This window comes from Hemitrygon akajei, chromosome 1 (genome assembly GCF_048418815.1).
Source record: "Hemitrygon akajei chromosome 1, sHemAka1.3, whole genome shotgun sequence".
In the NCBI taxonomy this organism is placed as follows: domain Eukaryota; kingdom Metazoa; phylum Chordata; class Chondrichthyes; order Myliobatiformes; family Dasyatidae; genus Hemitrygon; species Hemitrygon akajei.
The window spans coordinates 116,184,569-116,209,838 of NC_133124.1; the positions used below are offsets into that span (position 1 = coordinate 116,184,569).

A 25,270-nucleotide genomic window follows, 5' to 3' on the forward strand; every position below is an offset into this window, starting at 1 on the left:
AAAGGAACCCACCATTTGTGTCAGTCATTTGGGAACAGCAACTAAAAAAAGATATTTTATCTGAAAAAGTATATAGGAGGTGATCAAAACAAAGTTCTTCACTGTATCTCAGAATAGTAACCAACTACCAAGAAATCTATTGTGAGATTAAAATAAAATTGTTAAGATCTTCCAATCAGAGGAAGTAAATTACCAGCTTACAATAAGTACATAGGAAGCTTGGGGAGGGGGTGGCGTTGCGGTTTAATGGAAATTTGTCATCGTTCCTGCCTATTGCTTTCTCCATCACTGTACCTTTCAGCTGATCCATGCAGATTCACTCTGAGGTTGTCCTCCACAAAATGTCTTTATTGCTTTTACTACTGAGTGGTTCTTTGGACTTTAGGAGGTGGCATTCCAAATACAATTGCATATTCAGTGTCTATACAACGGTCCCCTGATGTTATTGTATCAACATAAAGGGCTCTATTAATTTCACTAAAACTGAAACTGTTTAGGCAAGGGCCAAGAGCAGCCAATATTCTTTCACACATTTAGCACTAATGAGAAAGGTCAAATGTTTCCCTCAAGTCTCAACAGAATCAGGTTTAATATCACCAGTATATGTTGTGAAATTTGTTAACTTTACGGCAGCAGCACAATGCAATACATGATATTGTAGAAAAGAAAAAATTGTGAATTACAGCAAGTGTATGTTTATATATATATATATATATATATATATGTATAAAATATATATATATTCAATAGTTAAATTGCAACTGGAAGGGGCAGAATCCAGGTAAAATATGAAGATAACAAAATAAACCTGTCAGATTACAATGAGCAATACCATAGCTGAGATCTCTGGGAGTCCTGACTTGTGTATGTAAGTGCTTTTAATGAACTTACTGTTGTATTTACAATCCTGTGCCACTAATTGCACAAGTGTGTTTGCTCAATCAAGGTGTTGCAACAGTCTCTGCAGCTTCTGAACATTTGACAATGATAGATATATGGAAGAGAATATTCTGACTGGTTACATCAAAGCCTGGTAGAGGCTCCAATGCATTTAATTGCAGACTGCATAGGGTTATAGACCCAGCTAGCTCCATCACACGGCCAAACCTCACCACCATGGAAATACCTTTGAGAGGCAGCAACTCAAGAAGGTAGCATCCATCTTAAAGGACTCTCATCATTCAAGACATGCCCTCTTCTTGTCACTAACATCAGAGAGAAGGTACAGCAGCCTAAAGACCCACACACAGATAGCTTCTTACTGACTGCCATCAAATTTCTGAATGGTCCACAAACCTTTGAAGACCACCTCCTTATTCCTTTCCTTTTGGCATTGTTTATTTTTGTAATTTATAGATATTTTATGACTTTGTACTGTACTGCTACCACCAAACAAGAAGTTTCACATCATCTAAGTCAGTGATAATAAATCCAATTCTACTTTACAATGAAAACATTCCAGTGGATATTTCTCCCTTTATTCCAGAGCTAAGAGGTTGCCTTTCTCAGGCAGGGCCAGACAGGGAGCAGCTTATTTCATTCAATAATAGAAAATGAGAAGTGATCTGACTCTTGTCCATAAAGGAGTTTGATCTGGTGGGCAAGGAGCCGATGCTTTCACCGAAGGAAAAAGCTCTCAAGATCCAGCAACACAGGTTCCATAAGACCACAAGATATAGGAACAGGATTAGATCTTTCAGCTCATTGAGTTTGTTCCGTCATTCAATCATCGCTAATTTTTTTAACCCCATTATCCCCGCCTCTCCTCATAATCCTTAAACCCCTTCCCAATCAAGAACCTATCTCTGCCTTAAGCATGTGCGATGACTTGGCCGCCATGGTCTTTTGTGGCAATGAATTCCACAGCTTCACTACCCTCTGGCTGAAGAAATTCTTCCTCATCTCAGTTCTGAAGGGGCACCTCTTTATTATGAGCCTGCACTGCTAGATTCTAACCTCACTCGATCCTAACCTCAAGTGCTCTCTGTGTGCAGTTTTCACATTCTCCATGCAACTGTGTGGGCTTCAACTATGTTATCTGGTCTCCTCATCTATGTGGACTGGTAGGTTAATTGCCACTATAAGCATTACTCATGGATAAGTAACTGAGAGAAGCTAGGGGAGATTGATCAGAATATGGAGAGGATAAAATAGGATTGATGTTCGGTTTGATTTTGTAATATCGATTTAATCACATACAACTGGAAGTAGCAGTAGGACATTTGGACCCTCAGGCCTCTTCCAACATTGAACAAGATCGTTGGCTGAACATATGTAGGCGATTATAGCCTGCAGCCAATAGTCTCACAGTATAATTAATGATGAATCAATCAGTTGTCTTCACTGTACTGTAATAAGCCTGAAATAAATATTATATGTGTATTTATTTCTGTCCTGAATCATTCACATCCATTTGTATCATCATATATGTCAGAAAACTGTTGAGATGTCATTTGTATCAAAGTTGATAAATCCTGCAGAACAAGCTTGCTTTGTCCATCTGTTTAGATCAGGTTGAAAGCTCAGAGGAAATGTTATGAGTTGCATGAAATTAAGGTTACAATTTTTTGAAACCTGGCAATATTCCTCAATGGACACAGCAATTTCTTCACAAGGCAGTAACACTATTGCTACCATTGAAAATACCAGTGAATGCACTCGCTGTACAGACTGCTAACTGATGTACCTTACTTTTAACTTCTATCAGTCTCGTGCTACAGACAGAAAAAGGAAAAAAATACAGTCCTACATTTCCACTGGGATTTGTACAATGAAGTACGTCTGAAGTGCATTCACCAGTCTGATTTGGGATTTTATGCACACCAGTTTCTTACAGACAACAGTGATCATCTGACCTGTTCAACTGATATTGATTAAGAGAATAAATATCACCAGAAACCTGGGTAACTTCTACTGCTTTGATATGGTGCTGTAGAACTTGGTACAGCAGAACAAACCTTTGTTTAATGTCTCAGCCAAAGAAGATGCATGCTACCACCTTCCCTGACAAACACGGACAGTATAATCTCATGCATCTGAATTATTTTCATTGAGTACAAACAGAGATACAAAGGTGTCAGCTGGGGGTGGGGGTAATGTTTTTCCATTCTACACTAGAATTTATATGAGGAGCCAAGTCAAAGTTGTCAGTAAACCTGAATGTTTCTGAAAGCCTCTGAGAATTTTATTGCAACTCGACACCAACCCCACAGAAAGACTTTAAGCCAGATGAGTCAAAACTTTATTAAGGAGGATAGGTATTCAGGAAATTTTTAAAGGAGAAAACAGACATAACAAGATGGACAGGAGTAGGGAAGCAGCAGAAGGCATAGTCAGCAATTATAGTGCAATTAAATTCAGGAACACAGATGTTGCATCATTGTAGGGATACAGGAGGTGAGACCAGACGGAGATGTGAAAACAAGGACTAAAGTTCAAAGTAAATTTATTATCAAGTACACATATGTCACCATATACAACCCTGAAATTCATTGCCTTATGGGCAAACTCAATAAATCTATAGAATAATAACTATAATAGAGGTAATAAAAGACTACACCAACTTGGACACTCTACCAGAGTGCAAAAGACAACAAATGCGCAAACACAGAAAGAAAGAAATAACAATAAATAAATAAACAATAAATATTGATAACATGAGATGAAGAGTGCTAGAAAGTGAGTCCATTGGGTGTGGGAACATTTCAATGATGGGGCAAGTGAAACTGATTGAAGTTATCCCCTTTGGTTCAAGAGCCCGATGGTCCCTAAGCCTGGTGGTGTGAATTCTGAGGCTCCAGTACTCTCTTCCTGATGGGAGTAGCAAGAAGAAAGCAACCCTGGGTGGTGGGGGTCCCTGATGATGGATGCTGCTTTTCTGCAACGGCAGTTTGTGTAGATGTGCTCAATAGTGGAGAGGGCGTTACCCTCTTGTCAAAGTTTTAGATGTCATGCCAATCCTTTGCAAACTCCTAAGCAGAGGTACTGCTGTGCATTCTTCATTATTACACTGATGTGCCTGGCCCAGGACAGGTCCTTTAAAATAATAACACCGAGGAATTTAAAGTTGCTGATCCTCTCCACCTCTGATCCTCTGATGAGAACTGGCTCATGGACATCTGATTTCCTTCTCCTCAAGTCAATAATCAGCTCCTTAGCCTTGCTGACTTTGAGTAAAGAGGTTGTTGTTATGGCACCACTCAGCCAGATTTTCAATCTCCCTCCTATATGCTAATTCATCACCACCTTTGATTCGCCCTACGGTAGAGGTGTCATCAGTAAACTTGAATATGGCATTAGAGCCGTGCTTAGCCACACAGTCATGAGTAGAGTAGGGAGCTAAGCACACAGCCTGGTGGTGTACCTGTGCTGATGAAAAAGGAAGTATTGAGGCCAAGATCTTGGAGCTTAATGATTAGCTTTTAGGGCGATCATGGTATGGAACGCTGAACAGTAGTCTATAAAGAATATCCTGATGAATGCATCGTTGCTGTCCAGATGTTTCCGGAATTGAGTGAAGAGCTAATGACATGGCATCTGCTGTGGACCTGTTGCTCTGGTGGGCAAATTGGAGCAGATCCAAGTCACTTCTCAGGCAGGTGTTGACGTGTTTCAGCACCCACATCTCAAAATACTTCATCACTGTGGATGTAAGTGAGACTGGACGATAGCTATTCAGGCAGGTTACCACCTTCTTCTTAAGCACCAGGATAACTGAAGCCTGTTTGAAGCAGCTGGGTACCTCAGACTGCCAAAGCGAGAGGTTTAAGGTCTCAGTAATCACTCCATCCAGTTGATCAGAACTGGTTTTTAATACTTGGCCAGGTACCCCATCTGGGCTGGATGCTTTTCGTGGTTTCACCCTCCTGAAAGCTGCTCGCATATTGGTTTCAGAGACTGAAGGATGTGGGTGTTTCTGATGGTTTCTCCATATTTTGACAGTCAAAGCGAGCACAGAAGGCATTGAGCTCATCGGGAAGCGAAACCATGCTTTCTCCTATGTCACTTGACGTAACGTTACAAGAGGTGATAATCAAGCCCTGGCACAACTGTTGAGAACCTTCCATTGATTCAAGTTTAGTCGAGAGTTGCCACTTTACCGTGAGATGACTTTCCAGAGACCTTCCTTGAACCTCTCATAAGTTTTTCGCTCATCAGACTTGAACGCCTCTGATCTGGCCCTCAACAAATTGTGGATCCCTTGGTTCACCCACTTGGGGAAGACTCGGAATGATTTTGTGGGGATTTGTTTTTTTTAAATAAATAATTAGCTTTATTTGTCACATGTACACCAAAACATTACGTAGTGAAATGCATCTTTTGCGTCAGAACAAATCAGCGAGGAATGCACTGGGGGCAAGTGTTGCCATGCTTCCAGCGCCAACATTGTATGCCCATAATAACCCTAACTGTAAGTCATGAGGAAACCCGAATACCACGTGGTCATGGGGAAAGTGTATAAATCCCTCACAGACACCGTCAGGAACCGAACCCCGATTGGTGACTGCTGGCACTGTAAAGCCATTGTGCTAAATACTACGCTACCATGCTGCCTCTTTGCCACTCTGCCACTGTCTATGCCACCTTCAAGGATATGAATTGAAAACTGAAGGGTTTTTTTTAAACAGCAAGTACAGGGAAGTTGGAAGGAACATAGAGAGAGAAGGGAACCCAGCACCAGAACTGGCTGTAACTGTACAAATACACATAATACTGTATTATCCATTCTTTACAAAAATCAATTAGAGCATTTATAAAGTATGAAATTCAGAGTGCCAATATATTTCATAAAATATATCACATTAACATCCTAAAACAAAAGTAAGAGTCAATGCTAGCTATGTTTTTGGAGAAATATAACCTCCTCCTGACCCACTTTAATATAACTTCTTTTTAATTTAAACAAGCATTGCAAGTAAAAATAGGAAGCTTCAAAATGGCTTGCAACTCTAATGATAGCAAGTGACAGTATCATAAGATCAATATCAACATCTGCCTCTATAAAAGAGGAATGTAGGTTTAGCACCTCAACAATAAGTGCTGCAAAAGTTGGGAATATATTTATTTACTATTGAAAGTCAGAGCAACTCACAAGACAAGTTGGAGCTCTGTAACCTAATGACTAAATGTGTGGATTAGTAGCTATAGATCTGGAGATATGAGTTAAAATCCTACTATCACAGCTGTGGAACTTAACAAGCTTTGCTCCCTGAGTTGTTCCAGCAAGCCATTCAGTTCAAGGCAACTAGGGATGGGTAATAAATACCAGCTTTGAGGACACCTGTTAACAAAAAGGATTTAAATGACAGCACGCAGCCGACTTCAGATTCAGATTTTTTTGTCACATGTACATCAGAACATACAGTGAGATGCATCATTTACATTAACAACAAACCCACCCGAGGGTGGCAAGGGTCGCCACACATTCTGGTACCAACGTAGCGTGCCCACAATGTTCAGCTCAACAACACCGCACAGAACCATACAACAAAAGAACAAGACATCAACATCTAAACAACCCTCACATACACAGGACAGGCCACCTCAGAGCCTCTAAAATTAAGCCCTGGACTCTCAAGCTCGCAGTTGATGGGTCTGCAACCTCCAGTCTCTGGCATGGGCTGCAAGACTTGCTCCAAAATACATATTCTCAAATATACCCTGGCATTTCGGTAAAATAAAAGTGAAGGGAATAAACCCGTAACATCACTGAAATGTTGAGGTTTATCAAAGGATGTAACTCTTACTGAGGTACCAACATTTCTGGTTATTGGTAACTGGTTTATTATTGTCACATGTACTGAGGTACAATGAAAAACACTGTATCACATGCAATTGATATATCATATATTATTTCAAAACATAAGTATATTGAGGTAGTGCAATGATAAAGCAGTAGAGAATGTATGATGTAACAGTTACAGTATAGGTAGACAACTAGTGCAAGGACCACGACAAGTTAGACAGAGATTAAGAGTTCACCTTTATCATACAAGAGGTCCATTCAGGGGTCTTATAAAAGCAGGATAGAAGCTGTCCTTGACCCTGATAGTGCAGGCTCCCAAGCTTTCGTATCTTTTAAACACGAGGATGCTGGAAATCCAAAAGAACACACACAAAACGCCGGAGGAACTCAGCAAGTCAAGCAGCGTCAATGGAAATGAACAAATAGCCAACATTTCAGGCCAAGACCATTCTTTCATAACTTTGCCTGATGGAGTGGAGGAGAAGAGAGAATGACAAGGGTGAGAACGGCCTTTAATCACATTAGTTGCTTTCCCAAAAGCAGTGAGAAATGTAGGCAGAGTCAATGGAAGAGAAGTTGTTTGTGTGATGGATGGAGTTGTATTCATAACTCTGCAATTTCTTGTGGTCTTAGGCAAAGCAGTTGCTAGACAAGTTGTGAATTTAGCCACAGAGTTATACATCATGGAAAAACGTGCTCCAGACCAAATTGTCCATGGTGACAAAGGTGTCCATTTAAGCCAGTCACATTTACCCATATTTGATCCATATCTCTCTATAGATTTCCTATCCATGTAGCAGTCTAAATCATTCTTAAAAATTGTTATTGTACCTGCCTCAAACTCCTCTGGAAGCTTGTTCCCTATAGGCATTGCCCTCAGTGGGGGAAAGGTTGCCACGTTTCTCCCTCAGGAAGGCCAGAGCAGTTAGATTCCTCGTAGAGTCCACATGAGCAGCATGAATGTGCACAGATATCCCAGCTCCTAGGCTGACAGTAGTACAAAGAAGAAGCGTTGATGTATAAAGGACAGCCATGGTCTTACTGAAAGGCAAAGCACAAGGGGCCAAATAGTTTGCTCCTACATCTGTTTCTTATTAAATCTGCCGGCTGGTTAGACCTGATGCAAGTACAACAGCTTCGCTGAAATGAACATGAGATCAGAACACCACAGGAGCACGCCCCTTGGCCCACAATGTTGGGCCAAACTACAAACCCCATTTCCAGAAAAGTTGGGATATTTTCCAAAATGCAATAAAAACAAAAATCTGTGATATGTTAATTCACGTGAACCTTTATTTAACTGACAAAAGTACAAAGAAAAGATTTTCAATAGGTTTACTGACCAACTTAATTGTATTTTGTAAATATACACAAATTTAGAATTTGATGGCTGCAACACACTCAACAAAAGTTGGGACAGAGGCATGTTTACCATTGTGTTACATCACCTTTCCTTTTAATAACACTTTTTAATCATTTTGGAACTGAGGATACTAATTGTAGTAGATTTGCAACTGGAAGTTTTGTCCATTCTTGCTTGATATAAGACTTCAGCTGCTCAACAGTCCGTGGTCTCCGTTGTCTGATTCTCCTCTTCATGGTGCGCCATACATTTTCAATAGGAGATAGATCTGGACTGGCAGCAGGCCAGTCAAACACACGCACTCTGTGTCTACAAAGCCACACTGTTGTAGCCCATGCAGAATGTGGTCTGGCATTGTCCTGCTGAAATAAGCATGGACGTCCCAGGAAGAGACGTCACCTTGATGGCAACATATATCTCTCTAAAATCCTAATATATGCCTCAGAGTCAATGGTACCTTCACATACATGCAACTCACCCATGCTGTGGGCACTGATGCACCCCCATACCATCACAGATGCTGGCTTTTGCACCTTTCGCTGATAACAATCAGGATGGTTGTTTTCATCCTTGGCATGGAGAACTCGATGCCCGTTTTTTTCCGAAAACTAGCTGAAATGTGGACTCATCTGACCACAACACATGGTTCCACAGTCTTTCGGTCCATCTGAGATGAGCTCGGGCCCAGAGAACTCGCCGGCGTTTCTGCATAGAGTTGATGTATGGCTTCCTCCTTGCATAATACAGTTTCAAGTTGCATTTCTGGATGCAGTGACAGACTGTGTTAAGTGACAATGGTTTTCCGAAGTACTCCCGAGACCAGGTGGCTATAATTGCCACAGCAGCATGACAGTTTCTTAGGCAGTGCCGCCTGAGGGCTCGAAGATCACGCACATTCAACAGTGGTTTCCGACTTTGCCCTTTACACACTGAGCTGTCTCTGAATTCTCTGAATCTTTTCACAATATTATGTACTGTAGATGTTGAAAGACCTAAATTCTCTGCAATCTTGCGTTGGGAAATGTTCCTTTTGAACTGACTAATAATTCTCTCACAAATTTTGGCACAAAGGGGTGAGCCACGACCCATCCTTCCTTGCAAAGACTGAGCCTTTGATGGACGCTACTTTTATACCCAGTCATGATACCTCACCTGCTACCAATTAGCCTGCTTAATGTGGAATCTTCCAAACTGGTGTTACTTGAATATTCTGTGCACTTCTCAATCTTATTTTAACTCTGTCCCAACTTTTGTTGAGTGTGTTGCAGCCATCAAATTCTAAATTTATGTATATTTACAAAATACAATTAAGTTGGTCAGTAAAACTATTGAAAATCTTTTCTTTGTACTTTTGTCAGTTAAATAAGGGTTCACATGAATTAACATATCACAGATTTTTGTTTTTATTGCATTTTGGAAAATATCCCAACTTTTCTGGAAATGGGGTTTGTATTTAAGATACTAATTACACCAATCTTCCTCTGCACATGGTTTATCTCCTTCCATTCTCTGGGTAATTATCTGCCTATCTAAGAGCTTCTTTAATTCCTCTATTGTACCTGCCTCCACCATCACCCATGACAGTACATTTTAGGTAGCCACAACTCGCTGTTAAAAAATATTTGCCCCGTACTTCTCCTTTGAATTTTCCCGCTCTCAACTTAAATGCTTGCCCTCTAGTATTAGGTAATTCAAATCCGGGAAAAAGATACCGACTGTGTACTCTATCTAAGCCTCTCATCATTCAAAAAGGAAAGAAACAGCTGTCAGAGAAATGGTAAGCTGAGGAAAGAAGTAAAAGGTTCATCTGTGATGGGTGGAAACCAAGGTTTCCAAGTGATGTAATTACTTCGGGCCCTGTTCCGATGTACTTTCCAATGTCGTCGTATTTTTATTTCAGACTTTAAGCATCTTCATTTTCTGATTTTCATTGTACATATTGTAAGTAGCACTCATTTTCCTTTACAACTATAAAAAAGGAAATGTTTTTACTTCCTCACTATGTGGTGTACAATACCTGCTTCCAGCAGGTCTGAATGATTTTCAGCTCACCCTGAAACCACCACTCTTTATTTGATTCATTTTAATTTTCTTGGCTTCAGTATGTTTAATTGCTTTTAACCTCCTTTTACTGATTTTTTAAAAAGGATAATTAATTAACAATAGTTTTGCTTTTTATCTTTCCTGGGAGCTCATGATTGTGAACTTCAAAAGTTCCACATTTAACTTCAGTGACAATTTTTGTAGTCAGTGATGGTGGGAGCTGGGGCTTTAGGGGTTGCCACACCTTTCTATCTGAGCAGGGAGAGGTTCCATGCTGCCCTAGGTCAGGCTGAGGTGCTTTGAGCAGGACCCAGCATGAATCTCAGGAGTAGGTTATACTCCAGGGTGCAGAACACAGGTGACTAGTGGCTCCATGTAGAGCTGAAGATCAACAAACAAGAAGCTAGAGGTACCCAGTATGTCCAGCAGCATCTGTAGAGGTAAATGGACAGTCAATATTTTGGGTTGACACCGTTCATCTGGAGGTCCACTATCCATTTCCCTTTTCAGAAACTGCCTGATCCAGTGAGTTCCTCTGGTATCTTGAGTATTGCTCCAGGTTCCAGTATCTGCAGACTCTTGTGGTCACCTGAACTGAAGATTATTCAGACAAGCTTTGTTGCAAATACTGTACACCACATAACAAACACATACTACCATGCCTCACTGAGGAAATGAAAATATTTTCTTTTGCATAGTTGGGAAGGAAATGGAGTGTCTCCAGCACATCAAAAATCAAAAAAGCCACAGATGTTGAAAATCAAATAAAATCAGAAAATACAGGAAAGGTCATCACGACAGGATCCAAAGCAATTTTGTCACTTGGACAACCTTAGTCTGCACCCCATCAGAGATGTTTCCCTACCCCACCACCCCCTCCCCATTCCCTCCACATCCTCTCTCTGCAGCTTAAAATATAAACAAAACTTAGGTGAACGACTTACAAAAATATGGATAGAAGCACTCTCCATTATTTTGATCTACAGTTTTAAAAGGATATGGAGACACTGGAAAACATGGGGGGGGGGGTGGGAGCATCAGGCACATTAAATTATATAGAGCCTTTGGGACCAACCCATCCAATCTGACCAAGGTACCTACTCTAATTTGCCTGTGCTTGTCCCATATCCATCTAAACCCTTCCTACCCACAGGAAGTTTACATCTTGTAATCGTGTCTGTCTACATCACTTCCTCTGGTGGCTTATTCCAAATATTGGCCAACCCCTGTGTAAAAAACTTATCCCTCCAGTCCCTGAAAATCACCCCTCTCACATACAGTACATTGACGGTGAAAGATGGAACAGTCTGGAGTGAGTGTGACCCCAACTGACTTCCTAACATGGTGCAAGGGTGAGCACAGACAGGATGCTTCCATTTGTGGGGCAGAGTCAAACCAAGCATCATAAATACTAGAAAGTACCCAGTAAAAATCTCATTGGGGAATACAGGAGAAGCTTTTGTATCCCGAAAGAGAAAGTGCTGAACTAAGGAGTCAATTGTGTTCTTGCTTGTAAAAATTTTGTATAACTCATGTTTAAGTTATGTTTTTTTCTTGTAAATGCCGCTTAACTGATGCTCTGCACCTGTTTTGCTGCTCCAAGTAAGTTTTTCATTGCTCCAGTACTTTCATATACTTGTGCATATGACGATGAAACTCAGCTTTGACTTTACTGAAATTAAAACCAATAGGATAAAATGAGCCTTACCTCATGTAATATTAACTTCCTTATTAACGGTTGGTGCAGTAGAGTGCTATCTCACATGGATACACCTCTCAAAAATTATGGTAAATGAATGATTGGAAAACATACCAGTAATAGAGGTGGCAACACAATCATGAAGAATCACTATATTCATTACATAATGTGCATAATTCAATTTCCTTTGTCTTCATGGTGACAGAGTTCCAGTAACAACAAAAATATATTATGCTAGCTATCTGCAACACCACAGATAGCATCTTAAACTTTGCTGAAACATCACTTGGCTGAAAGATAGCTATAGACAAGAAAGTTAATATTTCAAAGTTTACTATCACTTTCAAAATATGACACCTGTGGAGAAAGATGGTTCTTATGCAAATATGATTGTGTGGGTGCTTGTGTGAATATGTGTGTCAGCTCACATGTGAGAATACGTGTGTTTGCTCTGATGAGTCTGAACATTCTGAGTGTGTGTGTGTATAAGAGTGCCTTGTGTGCTTGTATGGTCAGCGCATGTGCGGATTTGAAGATCAGTGTGTTGGTGTAAGGGTGTTTGCATGTACACTAGTGGCCACTTTATTAGGTACACCTGTACATCTGCTCATTAATACAAATACCTAATCAGCCAATCATGTGGCAGCAACTCAATGCATAAACGCATACAGACATGGTCAAGAGGTTCAGTTGTTGCACAGACCAAACATCAGAACGGGTAAGAACTGTGATCCAAGTGACTTAATTGTTGGGTCCAGACAAGGTAGTTTGAGTATCTCAGAAAATGCTAATCATCTGGGATTTTCACACACTACCACCTGTACAGTTCACAGAGATTGCTGTGAAAACCAAAAGCATCCAGTAAGCTGCAGTTCTGTGAGCGTAAACGCCTTGTTAATGAGAGAGGTCAGAGGAGAATGGCCAGACTGGTTCAAACTGACAGAAAGGTGACAGTAACTCAAATAACCACACATTACAACAGTGGTGTACAGAAAAGCGTGTCTGGGAGCACGACACATCAAATCTTAAAGTGGACGGGCTACAATAGCAGAAACCATCAACATACATTCAGTGGCCACTTTATTAGGTATGGGAGGGACCTAATAAACTGGCCGCTGAATGCTTGGCTGTTTGTGATTAGTGCGGGGATGTGTGCATTGCATCTATACAACTGTGCGTTATGCATATGAGAGTGTGTGTGCGTGTATAATTGAGGGTGAGCCTGTATATGATGGTGTGTGTACATGCAATATTATTATTCAGAAGCTGCCATTTAACAGAATTTAATATCCTCTGTTTGAAAACAGAGTGATGCACCATCAATAACTCACTCTGAGACGTAAGAAGCGAGATATCGGTTTTTATTGACTGGAAGAATGAACAACACTACATCCTGGAGAATGAGGCCGGGCTTAGGCCTCAATCGCCTTTATACAGGGGTCTGTGGGAGGAGCCACAGGAGCAGTCCAGACAGGTATATGTAGTTCACCACACAGAGCTCCAATACCTCAATGGCCTGTCAACCAGATTTGCAATATTCATTCCAAATATAACATGCTGGTTCCTTCTCTCAGAGATCCTAGCCACAGGGCCACATTATTATATAATCCCAAACAGTGGAGAAGCACATGCTTCAGGTAATAGGATGATGGAGATTCATAGTACTGTCATTGAAGGCAGCCTCCTCTGCCTGGACCTTTGATAGCTGGACCTTCCTTCATGCTGAACATTATCAATTTGTGTCCTACAACAGACTTGAGATGCCGTATCACTGTACTATTAAGGAAGTGCCAGCAGTGCCCTTGGATGAGTTGTTGAATGCAGCTTTGCCTTCCCTCTCATGTGCACACAGTGTTTCTCCAGGGAATCCTGCACATTGAAGACTTATCCCTCAGGTAACCTCATAAAATCAGTTTTACTGCTGATGCAGGATCCAGCTTTGCACTCTGACTGTACCCTCATCGTCACCACACACAACTTTCAGCAGCCATATTCTTCCCATAAACCTGACCAGACCACAACCAGATCTACCTCCCCAATTTATCTGAAGAGAACTCAGTCAGTCTCCACTCCTCCCAATATATCTGATGAACTATGTTGTGATACATCAGAGATTGTTATCCAGAGTAGATACATTTCCATTTTTTAATCTGGTTTTGTTTCACTGACAGAGTTTCTCATCTGTGCTAATATAAAGATAAAAGCAAATTTATAAGCATTACACATCAAATTACTTCAAGGAGCAGGAAAAGAGTGTGATAGTGGAATTAACTAGAGTGCTTCTAAATTGCTGATGTAGACTCGATGGATCGAACGGCTTTTCCCTTCTGCGCTATACTCCTCTATGGTTGCATTATACAGAATGCTCATGTGAGAAGTATTCTTTATTAAGTTATTGTGAAACTGAGATAATGGTTGCTCTGTTTTTACTGTATGACTGAACAGGCAGTTAATTATGAACTGCATCATTCAGTGACAAACATGGGAAGTTAATGGCAACCCTGTCCCAGTGTTAATTATCAGCAGGGGTGAAGCAATGGCTGGAGGTTGAAGAGCAACTTTCCCTTTCCAGTGGAAGTGGGAACAATTTCCACAAGATTACAAACACAATTCTGTTCCTGAATGTTTTGTTTGATTTGCTTTGCAGTAACAAGCAAAATGACACAAAGTCAACCTGCTGACTTCTATTTAATTCTCAAGATTTCTGTACGTTCGACAGAGAGTGCCCTATTCTTCATAAAAGTACCTGACATTTAGCATGCCTCTTCCACTTCTACAAAAACATGGATTAAAAATTCAATCGACAAATATGTTCAGAACACACAGTCTTAAAACTGATGGCATAACATTTTGGCTCCAAATACTAAGCAGAAATGACTTGCTATTTGTCAATCTAGCATGAGTTCTTTCAGAAATAATTCAAATCTATGTGTAGAGGCTTCTGCTGAAGTTCTCATCATCCACTCAAGAAGAATGAATATAAACAGCTGTAAAATGTTCACCTCTGCATGGAAAATCAGACACATTCCTTCCCCTCCATATTCCTTGCAATAATGAAAACGTTTGGTAACCTACACTGTAATACATCCATTTATTTATGAATGAATATATTTATTTAAACCATCCAGGTCTTTTTCCTAGAAACTGATCTAAACACAAAGTCTTCAGTCTAAAAGTAGATCCTGGCAGCCCATACCATAAATAAAACAGATATAAATCTCAACGTAACCGTTAGCAACAAAAACAAGCATGAACAGACAAGCCCTGATGCAAGAACGCCGTTTAAAAAACTTACTATGTTTGTATATGAAGCCTTCTAATCAGAATTAGTTGTTATTATTCCAACAGTTAAAGTTTTAAAACTTGCAGGACCCACAATGTCCTGAGGAGAGAGAGTGAGAGTGAGTGAGTGAGTGAGTGAGTGAGAGTGTTGCTGTATAATTGTTTGCACATGTAGACGTGTATGTGTGTTGCCAAGTGTTGCAGCTGAATATGTAAGAGCTGATTTACACATGTCAATGGATGTTCAGGTGTGTGGGTAATTACATGTGCTGAGATGCGTGTTTGGTATGTGTCTGTGTACATGCTTGTGCAAATCTGTATGTGTGTCTGTGATGGAATGTACCTCCATATGTAAACTCTGTTTTGTCACTTGCAAATCATTGAATAATCAGTCACCAAAAACATTAATACAAGCTAGTAAAAATTGGATAAAAACTCAACTACAGACAATTTTTCTCTGAGCCCAACAGGACTTAACACCACTGTACACCTTAACCCCTTTAACCTCCATCTCCTCCCACCATCACTAAATGAAATGGAAGCTTAAAAATCTTCATTAGTTTAGAAAAGACAACAATGTCTTCTACTTGTTTTTGCGCTGGCCAGACACCCACCAGGTGCTCTCAATTGTATCCCAGAGTTCCTGTGAAGAAGCCTCGACAAAGAAAGCTACGTTGAACCAGTGTTGAAGGCTGGTTGGACTGCAATTTCTTGGACTTCACACTGAAGGCAGGATGTGAAGGGCTAGAGAGTTCAATGAATGGTACTGATGATGAATTACTGGATCTGCTATGGATATTCTCCTTGGGGCAGGGGAAAAATAGGTGTCCAAGATCAGGAAGAGGCCATAAAGAACAAACAAAGAAAAGCTACTTTCCTACTGGTGGAAGGCATAGGGCAGACTTGGAAAGTTGCCCTGATGGAATGCCCATTTAGATGGGAACTAACAGTAACCCAGAGTCTCTGCTTGGAGAGATGATTGATACACATAGACTGCGGCAGAAAGTCTGTGCGCAGGACACAGAAAGGAGCAGTCAACATAATCAAAAGTTCCACCCACCATGGTGACTATTTATTCATCCCTCGCCCCGCCCATCCAATGGGGCAGAAGATACACAGGCCCCAAAGTACCTACTACCAGGCTCACGGACAGCTACTATACTGCTGTTACAAGACTATTAAATGTTTTCCTGGTACTATTAAATGGACTCTTGACCTCACAATCTACCTTGTTGTGACCTTGCGCTTTTCCGCCTACCTGCACTACACTTTCACCCGCCTGTTCTGCATTCTGTTATTGTTTTACCTTGTGTAAATCGACCCCTATGAACACCAGTTTTACACTGTCTCGCTCCACGTGACAATAAACCAATTTACCGATATGATGCGCAGAGCCGCGGGGAATGGCGTGATTGATTTTACCGAACGTCTGCGTAAATCCGACGATTTATCATTATTAATCATTCTAATATCAATTAATTGAATTGATTGTCCCACCCTACGCTCGCTTCACCCGAGCAGACGATGCCCGCTTTCCCAAATTCATCTCCTCCACCAAAGTCGATGGAAGAGGAGAGTGGAAAATCAACGCCACGCTACTTTCTTCAATAAAAGCATGTTCAGCGCAAGTGATCAAGGTCTAATTTCTATGACTCTGATACAGCAACTCCAACTCCATGCAGTCTGTTCTATATGTGCAGCCTTCCGTAAATCACCACTGACCCGGGACTTATACACATGACGGACCTGTCAAAGCAACAGCCGCAAACCCGAGCCGAATTAGGAGACCTCGGGTGTCCAGCCCGGGTAGAGTACAGACTGATACTAGCAGTTGAATCATCCCTTCTTCCTCTCTTTCTTCTCTCTCTCTCTCTCTCTCTCACACACACACACACACAGACGAACGTCGCTCACAATTGATTTACTTTTCATCAGCCTCGCTATACTCACTGCGGGTCTCCCTCTCAAGGAATCTCCTCCCGCTTTCGGCAAATCACGGGCTTTGCAACTAAAATAATCTTCCACTCCACTAAATATGCAGCCGTCTCTGGAGAGAAACGAAACCTCTTTATGACAAATACACATATAGTCCTCGCCAACCAATCAGCCGGCTCCGAACACTGTAATAAAAATGCAATTTATGCGTATTATTCCAGCTATGCTTTTGTGTGTGTGTATATAACATTTTAAGTTATAATTTCACCCAACGTACAAAAATAAATAACCCCCACACCTCCAACTTACCGACGTATCCTGCAGTGGAAACATTTATGTTAATGTAGAAAAAATAAATAAGTCTTGAGTTCTGTTAACTTGAATAAACTTTGTGGATAATGTCCGTCTCTACCAGTAAAATATCTGTGAAGAGGAAAACGTTACGAATAGACGAATAACGTCTTGTATGCTTTAATTTCTTGGATCGTATGAAAAAAAGATTAATAGACTAACAAGATGGGTGGGTGGGGAGTGATAGGTTTGAAGCAATTCTCACTTGTCCAGTAAAGTCCCTCCCTCTCCTGCATAGATCGCCGGCTATCACCATTAACGATTTAGGAAACTCGAAACAGCCATAAAAGAGACTGCATTAATTCTTCTCCAAACTAGTCTTTTGGAGTTAATCCAATATAATCAAAACCTTCAGGCCAATTCACTAATCCCTATGAATATATGAATCTTTTGATTTGATTATTGCTGGAAATTAAGTAGCTAGCATATCATAATATATATTTTTGCAAAGCGTTAAAATATTTCACTGACATTATAAAATGCATTCCTTAGAGTGCGTTGCAAAGGTGAAATACAATGGCCTTCATAACCCTTCCAATTCACAGAGTATTAATATTTTACAGAGCAACTCCAACCAATAAATTTTGGAATTTATTGTCACTGTGCCCACATTCCAAGTATGATTAAAATCAAAATATAAAAAGCTGCAGATGCTGGAAATCTGAAATTTAAAAAAAACACAGAAAAATGCAGGAATAAAATGAAATAACAGAAAAATGCAAGAAACATTCAGCACGCCAGGAAGCATCTGTGGAAATAGAAAGAGCTGAAGCATCAACTCCGTTTCTCTTTCCTGCTGTGTTTCCAAAGTGGTCTCAGATTAAAATTAATCCTTATCCACATTTACAATGCCTGCAGCTAGGCAGAATTACAATGTGACATGTTTACAAAGTAATTTTTATTGCATTACTGGAAAGGATGGCAGAAAATTATTAAAGAGAACTTGCAAGAAATAATTGAAAAAATACTGCACAGGATGTTGGACAAAGAATCATTGAGTCATAGGGTCGTGCAGCTTGGGAACAGCATCTTCAGCCTACCTGAGTCCGCACTGATTATAAGCACTAATCCTACTTTCTTCTCTGTTTATTCCCATCAATTATTCACTCATCTACAAGCTAAGAGTAATTCATAGTAAACAATTAACCTAACAACCTTTGGGATGTGGGAGGAAATTCACACAATCAGAGGGAGAACTTGTGAACTCCACACAACCATTAGCAGATTCCGGACTGAACACAGGTTGTTGGAGCTGTGAGCCATTGCCTATACTAGCTGGGTCACTGTGCCAGGCACAAGACGCTAAACTGTCTCCCTGAATGCCATAGGATTCTGGTCAACTTAAGAACGGGAACACTAGAGACTGCAGATGCTGGAATCTGGAGACAAACAATCTTCTGAAGGAACTCAACAGATCGGGCAGTATCTGTGGAAGGAAAAGGTGAAAACCATGCATTGGGACTAAGGGTAGAGAGGGGGAAATGGCCAGTATAAAGAGCAGAAGGAGAATAGCAAGACCAGAGCCCTCACATCTTGTTCTGTCTCTGCAATGCCAGTCACCTCAAACTCTGGTCCTGCCTTCTGAGTTCCTCTAGTAGGTTGCTTGTAACTTAAGAATGGAGTTTGAATTGTTCCCATCACATTTGACAAGAATTGCTAATTTCCTAGTCCCTATTGACTACTTTGGCATCACCCCAGAAGATTAACATCAGCACTCCCATTGGCAGCCGAGTACCACAGTGTGCAGATTAAACTTCTTGTGATTCTTTTGTGCTGCCAAGGTGTTTTATTAACTTCCTGAAGAACTGAAAATCTGTCAAGTACAAAATCTGGCATCAACTTAAAAGTGCTAACATTGGAGGTATTTGGCTGCCATAACATCCCTTCAAACTCCTTAATGCCTGTCTTATGGTAAATAAGTTTTAATTTTGAAGATTGACACTTCTTCGGCATATGGAATCTGTTTAGCAAACAATGATAATAAAATGTTTTATATTTGTTGCAGATTTAACATTTCTTTTGTTGAATAGAGCAATACTATTACCGGTCAGACTAAACTACTGAGGATACTTAAAAATTACTTTGGAATTCTGGCAGGACCCAGTGAGGACAGAGGACAGAAGGGTCAGGTGGAGAGGGATGAGTGGGACCAGCGAGTCATGGGACCAGGTTGCCGCGGAAGGCAGAAAGGGGTGGGAAGGAAAATATGTGGCTGGTGGTGCAGTTTCTTGCAGTTGGAGGAAATGATGAAGGATAATATATATTGGTTGCAAAGGTTCATAATATGAAAGGTTGGAACAAGGAGAACTCTATCTCTGTCTGCCTGGAGGAAGGTAGGTTGAGAAAGAAAGAGAGGACATATAAAAACATGCTTCATCAACCACAGCAAATGGCAAGCCATGGTTTCTGAAAAAGGAGGATACTTCAGATACTGTGGAAGAAAAAGCCCCATCTTCTGAGCAGATATAGCAGAGACAGAGAGATTGGGAGGAAGGAATGGCTTCCTCACAAGAGACTGCATGGGAAGAAGTATAGTCTAATTAGCTGCCAGGTTTTAAATTTATCGTAAATATCAATGGATAGTCTGTTTCATGGAGACAGAGAAATCAAGAAACGGGAGAATGTCATGAATGGTTCATGTGAATTAGAGAGCAGGGTGGAAGTTTGTGGCAAACATGAAAACATTGATGAGTTCTGCACAGGTGCAGGAAGAAGCACAAAGGTAGTCATCAATGTAACTGAGTAACGGTCATAGGACAATACAGCACAGAAACCGACCCATCTAGTCCATGCTAAATCATTAATCTGCTTAATCCCATCTGGACTATAGGCCTCTTTACACCTCCCATGCATGTCCTTATCAAATTTCTTCTAAATGTGGAAATCGAACGTGCATCCACCACTCACACTGGCAGCTCATTGCACACTTTCACCCCGCTCTGAATGAAGAAGTTCCCCCTCATGTTCCCTTTAAAAACTTCACCTTTCACCTTTAACCCATGACCTCTAGTTCTAGACTCTCCCAACCTCGGTGGAAAAAACCTGCTTGCATTTATCCAGTCTATGCCCCTCATAATTTTGTATATGTCTATCAAATTTCCTCCCAGTCTTCTGCTTCTAGGGAAGTCCTAACCTATTCAACCTTTCCCTATAATTCAGGTCCTCATGTCCCAGCAACATCCTTGTAAATTTTCTCTGCACTCTTATTTGTAGATAGGTGACCAAAACCAGATACAATATTCTAAATTAGAATTTGCCAATGTCTTATACAATTTTGACATAACATCCCAACTCTGGTACACAATTCATTGATTTATGAAGTTCAATGGGCCAAAAACTTTCTTTATGACCCTATCTGCCAATTATAAGGAATTATGTATCTGTATTCCCAGATCCTTTGGTTCTACCACACTCCTCAGTTTCCTACCACTCATAGTGTAAGACCTACGTACCCTGGTTGGTCCTCCCAAAGTGCAACAACTCACGCTTGTTGGCATTAAATTCTATCTGCTATTTTTCAGCCCATTTTTCCAACTGGTCCAAATCCTGCTCCAAGCTTTGATCGTTTTCTTTACTGTCCACCCCCAATCTTGGTGTCATCTGAAAAATTGCTGATCCAATTTACCACATTATCATCCAGTTCATTGATATAGATGACAAACAACAAAGGACCCAGAACCGATGTCTGTGGCACTCCACAAGTCACAGGTTACCAGTCAGAAAGGCAACCATCTACAACCACTCTCTGGGTTCTTCTGTGAACCAATGTTTAATCCAATTTACTACATTGTCTTGAATGGCAAGCATCTGAACTTTCATGTCCAATCTCCCATTCGGGACCTTGTCAAAGGTTACTAAAGTCCTTGTACACAACATCCACTGCCTTCATCTACTTTTCTAGTAACTTCCTCAAAAACTCCAAGTTTGGACAAACACAATTTACCACATGCAAAGCTATGTTGACTATCATTAATTAGTCCATGCCTATTCAAATAACTATATATTTTGTTCCTTAGAATACCTTCCAATAACTTTCAAACTGATATCAATCTCACAGGCGTATAATTTCCTGGCTTATTATTAGAGCATTTCTTAAACAACAGAACAACATTAGCTATCCTCCAATCCTCTGGCACCTCATCTGTGGCTAAAAGTGTTTTAAGAATTTATGCTAGGACCCCTGCAATTTCTGCATTAGCCTCCTATAGGTCCTTGGAAGCATATTATCAGGCCCACATATCCACATACTAATTTGTCTCAAGACAGCAAACACCTCCTCCTCAGTAATCTGTATAGGGTCCATGACCTCACTGCTGCATTGCTTCACATCTATAGACTCTGCATCCATTTCCTGAGTAAATACAGATGCAAAAATTCAATTTAGGATCTCCCTATCTCTTTTGGCTCCACGCCTAGGTTACCACTCTGATCTTCTAGAGGACTAATTTTGTCCTTTACTATCCTTTTGCTCTTAATATATCTGTTGAAGCCCTTAGGATTCTCCTTCACCTTATCTGCTAGAGCAACCTCATGTCTTCTTTTAGCTTTCCTGATTTCTTTCTTAAGTGTGTTGCTCAAGTAACTCATTTGTTCCTGCCTGCATAAGTATACCTGCTATACACCTCTTTTTTCTTAACCAGAGCTTCAATATTTCTCAGAAACCAAAGTTCCCTAAACCTGGTATCCTTGCCTTTTGTTTTGACAGGAACATACAAACTCCGTACTCTCAGAAGTTCACTTTTGAGGGCTTCCCACTTACTAAGGACACCTTTGCCAGAAAACCTGTCCCAATCCACACTTGCCAGCTCCTTTCTGATACCATCAAAATTGACCTTTCTCGAATTTAGAATCTCAACCCACACACCAGACCTATCCTTTTCCATAATTACCTTGAAACTAATGGCATTATGATCACTATGCTCCCCTGCACAAACTTCTATCACCTGCCCCGTTTCATTCCCTAATTAAAGATCTAGTACTGTACTCTCTTTAGTTGGGGAGGACTTCTATGTACCAATTAAGAAAACTTCCCTGAACACATTTGACAAACTCTTTCCTATCAAGTCCTTTTACAGTATGGGAGTCCAAGTCAATATGTGGAAAGTCAAAATTACCTACTATCACAACCTTATGTTTCCTACAACAAAGTCACTATTTTGGCATCTGGTTCCTATCCCCTGCAACTCGAGTTTAAACGACCCCACTGCCCTGTGCAGCACTAGCAAACTTTCCCACTAGGATGTCAATACCCCTCCAATTCAGGTGCAAACTGTCTCTTTTGTGCAGGTCACACCTTTCCTGGAAGACAGCCCAATGAAAGAAAGACTTGCGGAATGTTACAACAGAAGGTTTAGAATATGAACTGTTCCATGTAGCCAACAAAAAGACAGGCATAGAGGGGACCCATAGGGATATCTATAGCTACTCCTTTGATTTGTAGAAAGTAGGAGGAGTCAAAAAAGTAAATTAGTCAGAGTAAGAACAAGTTCAACCAGGCTTTTAAAGGGAAAAAAAGAGCGGTCAACTTAATGACTTTGTGAAATAATGTAAGAAGAGATTTTTGTGGCCAGTATTAAACACTGCCTGAGGCTTTGCTACCACATTACTCAGGTCAACATGTTCCTATCTGTTGAATGAAACCAAAGTAAATGTTCAAGAAGGGATGTAAACTATAGCTAACATGCTGATTTACAGCTAGTGACATAAGACCAGCTTCTCCCCAGGCTTGTTCTAATGCTGTGAAGAGTCACTGCACTGGAGAGAGTACAGAGGCAGTTCACCAGGACGTTGCCTGGATTAGAGGATGTTGGATAGGGAGAGATTGGATAGTCTGGATTTGGTTTCCCTGAGGTGAAAATGGCTGAAATGTGACCTCCATAGATATATATGAAATTATAATAGGCATAGGGCAACTGACAATCTGCTGGAAGAATTCAGCCGGTCAAACGGCATCTGTAGGAGGAAAGGAATTGTCGATATTTTGGGTTAAAACCTTGCATGATTTTTTTTTGCTCCAGATTCCAGCGCCTCTTGTGACACTATAAGAGGGCAGGAAGTCAAAATTTTTTCTTATTGCAAGGGGATCAAAAACAAAATGCCATAGTTTTTAGGAGAGGATGAATTAAAAAAAAAAGGATCTGAGGTGGAAGTAGTTTCTTTTTTACGTAAAGAGTGGTTGATATTTGGAACTTGTTGCAGGAAAAATGGTGAAGTCAGGCATAATCACTGGTTTTAAGGGACAGACTGGCATGTGCTTAACTAAGCAGCCATTGAAGGGCAGGGTCCTAATGTAGCAAATGGGATTCGTCTGGATGGGCAAAAAGATCAGCGTGGATGTGATGGGTCAATGAACCTGTTTCTGTTCTCTATGACTCTATGACACTCGGACAACAGGATTGTTTGCTCGCTGAATATGGTATAGAATGGAAGCATTAGCATGTCAGGAACTAGACGGTTCAGTACTCCAGTTTTTCTACTGTATCTCTATCTGGAAATCAGAGATCAGATGCTTCAGAGAAAAAGCTATTCTCAACGACAGAGAAAAGAAAATAACCTTCCATTAAAGTAGGACAATTCATTTTCTGGAAGAGGGTATTCTTAATGGTATGATTGTTAATATGAGATTCCAGAATAGAGGCATTATTAAAAACAGAACATGCAGTTAGGTGCAATCAGGTACCATCAGTGGAGAGAGAAACGGGATGGAGACTTTGAGGCAAGTTCTGCCAAAAAATCGATGAACTAAAAAGACTTTGAGTTGAAATATTAACACTGCTTCTGTTTCTAAGAATGCTGCCTGACCTTCTCAGTGTTTCCAGCACTTTTTTTGCCTTTTATATGCCAATGGCATAGTACCTTTCTCCGTGTAAAGAAGGTTTTATGACATCTTACAACCAATCCAAAAAGTTATTTGTGTTATCCTCTCTTTAACATGACAGGCGTTTTGCACACTACAAGCTCACTTAAAGTACAGTAAATGCTAATGTTGAGGCAATGTTTCAAATCAAATCAGGTTTAATTATCATTCAACCATACATGGATACAGCTGAACAAAACTGCGAGCAGGGTAGGAAGCATACACAGCACATTCAAAATAGCAAGCAAAAAATCATCGTCACATAAAAAAATAAATATATACAGCCCAAGTCCCTTAGTAACATGTCCTGTAAATTGATGGTGCAGAGCACGGACAGGAAAGGCCAGCTCTCAAATGAGTTCAGGTGCTATTCTATACTGCTTCCGGTGTCTCCTCGCCTGGACTGCAGCAGCAGACAAGCCCGCGACTTGAGGCCTAGTTCTCACTACAACCAAGACTATACAGTTCCCATGCCACTTGTCATGGCACCAAATAAAGGAAACAGTCATGCAGCATCTTACATTACCAGTGTCCAACAGGGTATTGTGATCGCAAGAGAAACGTCCAAGGCAGTCTCTCACGGTTATCCACTGCATGCCGCCATCGTGCACCAACTCTTATGCCTTTGAGTAGCAGGCAGAAACATGGTCTGCACCCCAGCCTAGATTGCGTCTCTGAACCCAATCTAGTTGCTCTAACACCCTGGCTGGCTCCTCCGACCCGCCAGCCGACTCCTCTGACATGTTGGCTGGCTCCACCAACCTACCAGCCAGCTCCTTCTTCTCCATAATGCCGGCCAGCTCCTTCAACACCCCAGTCAGCTACTCTAATCAACAAGCAGCTCACTGACAGGGTAGACCTGCTGTATCCAACGTTCTTGTGATCCAGTATTGTCTTGCAATCATAAAAAAACACATTTAACAAAGAAAAAAATTACTTTTTGTTGGGCCCTGAGAGGCCGCTGTGGCTGAATGCACCGCCATCTTACCAGGCGTT

General features: G+C 40.8%; 1 protein-coding gene across 4 annotated transcripts in view; it reads right to left on the minus strand.

Annotated features, from left to right (window-relative positions):
- Positions 1-17,540, minus strand: part of znf516 (zinc finger protein 516) — a 132,235-nt gene extending 114,695 nt beyond the window's left edge. For 2 of the 4 annotated variants that reach the window (XM_073050537.1, XM_073050508.1), the window contains exons 1-2: positions 17,377-17,540; positions 17,083-17,252 (exon numbers count right to left, since the gene is read on the minus strand). The gene's annotated coding sequence lies outside the window, so the exon portion shown is untranslated. Of the gene's footprint in view, positions 1-16,438; positions 16,468-17,082; positions 17,253-17,376 lie in introns of those variants that run through there. The other 2 variants (XM_073050517.1, XM_073050527.1) reach the window with 2 other exon arrangements.
- Positions 17,541-25,270: the final 7,730 nt, after the last annotated feature.